This window comes from Ornithorhynchus anatinus, chromosome 4, assembly GCF_004115215.2.
Source record: "Ornithorhynchus anatinus isolate Pmale09 chromosome 4, mOrnAna1.pri.v4, whole genome shotgun sequence".
Taxonomy (NCBI): Eukaryota; Metazoa; Chordata; class Mammalia; order Monotremata; family Ornithorhynchidae; genus Ornithorhynchus; species Ornithorhynchus anatinus.
Window position 1 is genome coordinate 102736817 of NC_041731.1, and position 8435 is coordinate 102745251.

Here is an 8435-nt window from a genome sequence, read left to right on the forward strand (position 1 = left end):
AGTGAGCCACGCTGAGCACTGCTTTAAGCACTGGGGGCAGATACAAGTTGGGCAGGTTGGACATAGTCCTTGCCTCACATGAGGCTTACATTCTTATTCCCCATTTCACATATGAGGGAACTGAGGTCCCGAGAAGATAAGTGACTTGCCCAAGGTCACAAAGCAGGCAGGTGGTGGAGTTGGGATTAGTCCTTATGACTCCCAGGTCCTTGTTCTATCCACTAAGCCATACTCCTTCTTGAGTAGAGGTAGGATGGGGGAAAGAAGAACAAAAGGAAGAAGAGAGATGAGGGACAGAAGGAGTTGGGGAGGGGGACAAAACATCCAGTAATAATAATATTGGTATTTGTTAAGCGCTTACTATGTGCAGAGCACTGTTCTAAGCGCTGGGGAAGACACAAGGGAATCAGGTTGTCCCGCGTGGGGCTCACAGTCTTAATCCCCATTTTACAGATGAGGTAAATGAGGCACAGAGAAGTTAAGTGACTTGCCCACAGTCACACAGCTGACAAGTGGCAGAGCTGTGATTCGAACCCATGACCTCTGACTCCAAAGCCCGGGCTCTTTCCACTGAGCCACGCTACTTCTCAGTAGAGAACCTTAGCCCCATAAAATGGTCACTCTTCTCCCTCCTACTGTTCCCCTTCCCTACAGATCATCATCCTCCCTTGCTCTTCCTTCTCCTCCCTCCCCTTTCCATCCCTCCCGCCCCTTCACCAACCAGTGTGGCCTAGTGGATAGAGCTGGAAGGACTTTGAGCCCCATGGTCAGGGATCATGTCCAACCCGATTTGCTTGTATCCACCCCAGCCCTTAGCACAGTGCCTGGCACATAGAAAGCTCTTAATACCGCTATTATTTTTATTATGATAATGATGATTACTATTAATAATACTATTAATAATCATTATCACATTCCAGCTCCACCACTTGTCTGCTGCGTCATCTTGGGCAAGTCACTTCACTTTCCGTTCCTCAGTTCCCTCACCTGGAGAATGAGGATTAAGATTGCGAGCCCCATATGGGACAGGGACTGTGTCCAATTTGATTACCTTGTGTCTATCTCAGGACTTAGTTTTGTGCCTGGCACATAGCAAGTGCTTAACAAATACCATAATTATTATTATTATCATCCTCTCGGTCCCACTCACTGGGAGGGATTCCAAGCAGGGAAGGATCCAACGAGCCCATCCACCTCCTCCCGTGGGAGAGTAGCAGCATCTCAAAATGTCAGCGACTTGGTGTTGCCTCATCCACCTTCAGCAACATTTTGTCAAATTTAACAGCCACACCTGCTCATGGGCCTCCACTAGGCATCTCTCCATTGCCACTTGTTGGCAAACGTGAAAGCTTTGAGAGATGTTAATGCCATTCAATTGACTCATGTTTCCGGACAAAACTCCAGTATGGAATTTTCAATGTTTGGATGGGTCAGCATGGTTATTAGCGATCCCAGAGAAATCCCAACTGGAAGCAGAACAATAAATAGAGGAACTGGAGAGAATTGAAGGGAGAGACGGGAAACCCAGAGGGATATGTCAGGAAATGGGCATAGGGAAGAACAGAGACCAAAAAAGACAATAAGAAGGGGGAAAGCACCAAAACTCCATTAGGTTTTTTTAAGCATAACAGCTTGTTATCTCTGCCTTGCAGATGTACATTGATGGCCAAAGAATTGATAGTTCACCCATTATATCCAAGAAAAATGATAAAAGAGCTGGGTATTGAATTTCAAACGGCCTAACTTCCTAACTCGGGGTTTCCCCAGTAAACAGTTAGTCCTTAAGGAAACCACAGAAATAGAGGAAGGAAGAGGAAGGTAGAAAAATTTAAAAGAAAAGGACAAAGGTTGAACAACGGCAGAAAGGAAACTCTGTGGGATAACATTAATATTACATGGTCTTACTCTTTCTTCAGAGGCAACAACAGAGCCTAGTGTGCAAAGCCTGGGCTTGGGAGTCAGAAGACTCAGGTTCTAATCCCAGCCCTGCCACTGGTCTGCTGTGTGACTATGGGCAAGTCACTTAATCTCTCTGGGCCCCGGTTTTCTCATTTGTAAAATGGGGATAAGATGCCTGCTCGTTCTCCCTCTTAGACTGTGAACTCCATGTGGACAGGAATTCTGGCTGATATGGTTACATTGTCTCCTTCCCAGAGACACCTAGAAGCACTTCATAAATACAGCCAGTACTCCTTTATTGGGGGTTACATTTTTGCGAAACCCTAAATTAAAGAAAACCCTCATGGTAATACTTATCGGGTAACAGTAATAGTAGTAATAATAATTGTGGTATTTGTTAAGCATTTACTGTGTGCCACACACTGTACTAAATGCTGGGGTGGATACGAGCAATTTGTGATGGACACAGTCCCTGTCCCGCAAAGGGCTCACGGTCTTAATCCCCATTTTACAGATGAGGTAACGGAGGCACAGAGAAGTGAAGTGACTTGCCCAAGCAAGGTCACAGAGCAGATAAGTGGTGGAGCGGGGATTAGAACCCTTGTCCTTCTGACTCCCGGGCCCTTGCTCTATCCGTTATACTATGTTGCTTCTCATAGTAGTAGTCATCGTAGTAGTTAATCAATTTATCAATAAGTGGTACTTATTGAGCACCCACTGTTGCAGAGAATTGGTCGAAGCTCTTGGGAGAATGCAACAGAGTTGGTAGACACATTTCCTGCCCACAATGAGCTTACAGTCTAGAGAGGAAGTAAGGTAAAGTATTTATTGAGCATTCCCGAGTTGTAATAAACTGTGCATTGGACACATTCCCTGCCCACAAGGAGGTTACACTCTAATGGGAGAAGCGGTGTGGCCTAGTGGATAGAGCACGGGCCTGGGAGTCAGAAAGACTCTAAGGTTCTAATCTCAACTCCACCTCTTGACTGCTCTAGGATCTTGGGCAGGCACTTTACTTTTCTGGGCCTCAGTTACCTCATTTGTAAAATGGGGATAAAGGCTGTGATCCCTATGTGGGACAAGGACTACGTCCAACCTGATTAGCCTGTATCTACCTGAGCACATAGTACAGTGCCTGACACATAGAAAGTTGCTTAACAAATACCATAAAAAATGCAAAGATATTTACAAATAAGGTTATCTGAATAAATACATTGAAAGTCCAATCAACCACATGTTGATGTTCAGTGTGTCCATTGCTACACGGATGTGCACAAACAGTTTCTTTCAAAGCCAAAACATACTGAACACAAAGAGGTTCACCCTTTTAGATGAATATTTTTTAATTTCTCAATAACATTCTAACCAAAGTGTGTAGTGGAAACATGCAGTATGGCAGAACCAAATGTACTATCACCATTATTATTATGGTGTTACTATTACTGTTACTACTAAAAATGACCTTCCCAGAAGCTAAAATGAAATTTTAAATAGACTACAGGAAGATTAAACAGTATTTCATCGGTTATTCCACTTTGCAAATAGATACACATATTAAAATTGTTAGTGGACACTTCACTGTATTTAAACTACATGGTAGCATGTATTTCTGTAAGTAGAATCATTCAAGTATCTGGAAAGTGAGATGAGGATTATTCAATATCCATGTTTAACATGCATTTACTTTCTACAATAAAATAAAGCTTTAGATATAATTAACTGCATATTGCAATGCCTTCAGCCATATTTTACCTGCAGTAATAAACAGAAAGTCTGTTGATGTATCATAGATCTGTGTATTAAAAACTTGCAAATATGCATTTAAAATGCTTTGAAAATTGTAATTGGAAACATTCCTTTCTGATTCCAAAACAGCATTTTTTAATGGTGCCGAATAAAACTGCAATTATGCTGGTATTTAACTTGGGTACTATACTGTGTATCCCATTCATTCTCTCGGAGTAAAACTGGCTCTGAAAAAAAAAAATAAATAAATAAATAAGTACAAAGCTACCGAGTCAGCTCTGCTTTGGGGCTATTTAGCCTCAACCAACCTTTCATTAACCCAGGGGGATAATAGTTGGTAAGATGCAGTTGGAACCTGAGCAGATTTTCTAAAACCCCACAGATAGTTTGAGGAAGATTCAGTCGGATCCCTCAACCTTGTAGTTTTTTGATCCTAATCCTTCTCGGATCAGGACCAGTCTTGCTGAACACAGTAATAATGCTCCCTTGCCCATCTCCTTATCATTGGCCATCAGGGCTTCCTGGTCCTTTCCAGCCTCAGAGCATTCCAGACATTTCTGAGCACAGCTTCCCTCAAAAGATTGGTTACTTAGGATCCTGCAGGAACACACTGCCTGATTCTTTCTCAGAGTTAGGAGGGTGATTCTTTCTGCAGTGACAGTCTTCTCTAAACCTCCTGTCTGCAGCCTCTCTGTTTCATGAAGGATTGACAGAGAGCTTTGGTTTAAAATTACCACAGAATAAGGAAATTTGCCATCTCACTACCAAGACAGTCAGCTGCATATGTGTTTGTTGTTCTTGGTATGGTTTACATTAGTGGTCATCATCAATGGTATTTATTGAGCCCTTCCTGAATAAGTTTACTAAAACATCCAAGGAGTCAATTAGATGACTTAGCCTGATAATCTGTCTTTCTCATGAATGATATTTGGAAATACATCTCTTTTGTCTTCCACTCCCTTATCCTCTATCTTTCTTTTTCTCTCTCCTTCTTTGTTTTTCTCGCTCTTCTCTTTTCTTTCTCTCTTGCTTTCCATATTTCTCCTTCCTTTCTCCCATCTCTCTGATTTTTTCCTTCTCTATCTCTTCATCTCTTACTCAGTCTTTCCTTCTGTCTCCCTCTTTATGTCTCTCCCCTCTCTCTCCCCTTTTCTTTCTCCCTTTCTCTCCTTCTCTCTCTTTCCCTGTCTCCCTCCTAGTATTTTCTGAACAATATCTCCTTGCAAATCAGAGCAAAGATGTTAAAAACAACCCTGGATTCAGGGTGTCTGGGGCCAAGAGCTGAGGAAAAAACTGGAATTTCTTTCACATAGGACTGAATCCTTTCACGTTCTTCATGGCTCACGGGACGCTCACAGACAGCAGCAGGCATTTTAACTTGCCTGGAATCTTTCTTTCCTCCCTTCTTTCCCAATCCCCCCCTCCAGACTATTACATTCCTGAAAATATACAGCCAAAATCAGCATCTTTCATAGAAACCTGAAACCTTGATGCAAGGTCTTGAAAGGAATGCTGTCTGCATCAGATGTACCTTCTAGCCAGATCCCTGGGTCAAGCGTTCCAAGCTGTGATAATAAACCCAGATTCGGACTGTTCTGAACAGTAGTTGGGGGCTGTCATCGGACGTTTTTTAAGTGATCCAAAAGATACCGAGTGGATTAGGGGGTGATTTGTATTCAGTGTGTGCCTGTGTTTGGAACATAACTCAGGGTCATGAAATCCACCACTGTGAGCAATTCAGCATGCAGATCTGGCCGGGTGGCCTTTCAGACTCAAAATGTGGGAACTTCTAGGGACTCTACTTTTTCCTTCTCCTCCCGACCCGATCCGGGCCTCTGACCAGCCTGAGGACCTCCTTTCCTCCTTAGCAGCTCTGCAGCTTACTATTAAAATTGAGACAACAGTTGTTTTTTATGATATTCGTTGAACCCTTACTATTAAAAAGCAGTGTGGCCTGGTAGATAGAGCATAGGACCGGAACTCAGGAGGACCTGGTTCTAATCCCGGCTCTGCCCCTTGTCTGCTCTGCGACCTCGGGCAAGTCACTTCTCTGAGCCTCAGTTACCATATGTGTAAAATGGGGATTAAGACTGTGAGCCCCATGTGAGACAGCAACTATGTCCAACCCAATTAACTTGTTTCTACCCCAGTGCTTAGAATAGTGCTTGACACATAGTAAGCACTTAATAAATATTATTATTATTATTTTTATGTGCCAGAAACTATACTAAGCATTGGGGTAGAGCCAAGGTAATCAGGTTGGACCACGGTCCACGTCCCATTTGGGACTACAGTGGTAATCCCCATTTTACAAATAAGGGAACCAAGGCACAGAGAAGTGAAGTGAATTGCCAAAGGTCACACAAGAGATGAGTGGTGGAACCAGAATTAGAACCCAGGCACTTCTGACTCCCAGGCCTGGGGTCTATCCACTGGGCTGCACTGCTTCCCTTAAGCATGCTTCATCCTTTATATTTGCCAAAGTGTTTTTGAGGATCATCTTTAGTCACTTGGGAAGTCTATCAGATTGGTTTGAAGAAACAGCAGGATAGTTCTTTCAAATCCTGGGTCTGGGTCCCCATTAGGAATATGGTGTAAGCCCGTCAAAGGGCACGGACTGTCTCTATCTGTTACCGATTTGTACATTCCAAGCGCTTAGTACAGTGCTCTGCACATAGCGTTCAATAAATACTATTGAATGAATATGGAGTAATACTTGTAAATCCCAACAAGGAAGTTCACCTAGAAAGTTCTGTGCTGCATCGTCTCCTGAAAAAACTCCCGGAGGACTTTTTTTCCAACAGGAAATGCGGACAGGGTGGCCAGTTCATGCTGATTTTTCCGAGGAGAGCTGTGGAGGGTTTGCCAGGATCCCACAGATGACTAAAATTAGTTTATCCTGCACAGCATTACCAACTGCTGACTCAAGATGGGGTGATACAGGCAGTATTCAATGGTGATCTCATCAGGCAACTCATTCTCCTAAAATGATTCTCTGAAGGGGGCATAAGTCCCTCAAGTTCATATCCTTGGATGAAAGGCTCTTTATAAATAGAAACTGATGCTAGGCCATCCCTGGGAAGCCTTACATTCCATCTATATCTAACTTGGGGACCCATTCATGTGGCAGGAACGCCTGGGAAACTTTGTGGTTGGTCTACTGAATCTAGAATACACTAAAGGACTTCTCATTCTTATTAATGACTTTTCCCAAAGTATTTTAAATAGCTAATTTATTAGCCATGCTGAATAATGTATACAGATACATGGACGATACCAAAGGATTTCTCATTTTATATTCATTTTCTGAGGGTACAAGAATCATTTACTTTAGCCCACTACTTATCAGCTGTGTGACTTTGGGCGAGTCATTTAACTTCTCTGAGCCTCAGTTACCTGTAAAAAGGGGATTAATACTGTGAGCCCCACGTGAGACAACCCAATGTCCTTGTATCTACCCCAGCGCTCAGAACAGTGCACGGCACAGAGTAAGCACTTAACAAATACCATTATAATAACAATAATAATCTCTCATATTTATTGAGTGCTTATTGGGTGCAGAACACTGTACTAACTCCATGGGAGAGTACGCTATAACAGAGTTAATAGGCATGGTCCCTGCCCTCAAGAAGCTTACATTCTAGAGGGGGGAACAGACATTAAAATAAATTATGGATAAAATAAATGAAATAAAGTGCCTAAGGGTTGTGGGGCTGAGGATGGGGTGAATAAAGGTTACAAATCCACAGACACAGATGGTGGAGGGAGTAGAGGAAATGTAAGCGTAGTTGGGGAAATCAGAGAAGGCCTCTGGGAGGAGATGTGTTTTAAAGAAGGCTTTGAAGGAGGGGAGAGCGATGGTCCGTCTGATATGAAGGGGGAGAGAATTCCAGGCCCAAAGCAGGAAGTGGACGAGGGGTCGGTGGTGAGATAGACGATACTGAGGTATAGTGAGTAGGCTGATGTTCGAGGAGCAAAATGAGTCCTTCTGTGTCATAGCAGTAAGTCAGTGAGTAAGGTAAGATAGGAGGGGGCCAGGTGATTAAATGCTTTAAGCCAATGGTAAGGCGTTTCTGTTCACTGAGGAGGTGGAAGGGCAGCCACCAGAGGTTTTTGAGGAATGGGGAAATATGGATTGAACATTTTTTTAGAAAAATCATCCAGACAGCAGAGTGAAGAAGGAACTGGAGTGGGAAGAGACTGAAGACAGGGAGGTCAGCAAGGAGGCTGCAGCAGTAGTTAAGGTGGGATATAATAAGGTAAGATAGAATTGGATAACCAAAGCAGAGAGGGGATGGGGTGACCTATCCAGGGTCACATATGGTAATGGCAGAGTTGGGACCTCAATCAAGTTATCGGTGGTTTTGTCAAGTGCCTTCTGTGTGCAGAGCACTGCGATGACCAGTTAGGAGAAGCACCAGAATAATAGAAATAATAATACTAACAGTATATGTTAAGCACTTACTGTGGGCCAGGCATGGCACCAAGCTGAGGCAGATACAAACTAGTCGGATAGGACACAGTCCCTGTCTCTCGTGGGGCTCACGGTCTTAATCCCCATTTGATAGATGTGGTAACTAAGGCCCAGAGAAGTGAAGCAATTTGCCCAAAGTCACAAAGCAGACAAGTGGCAGAGCCGGGATTGGAACCCAGGTCCTTCTGACTCCCAGGCCCGTGCTCTACCCAGTAAGCCATGCTGCTGGCAGAAGACGGGTGGTCACTGTCATCAGGGGCTTCCGATCTAATGGGGACATTTGGACACTATTCTGACTGTTTATTTCAGGTTGTCT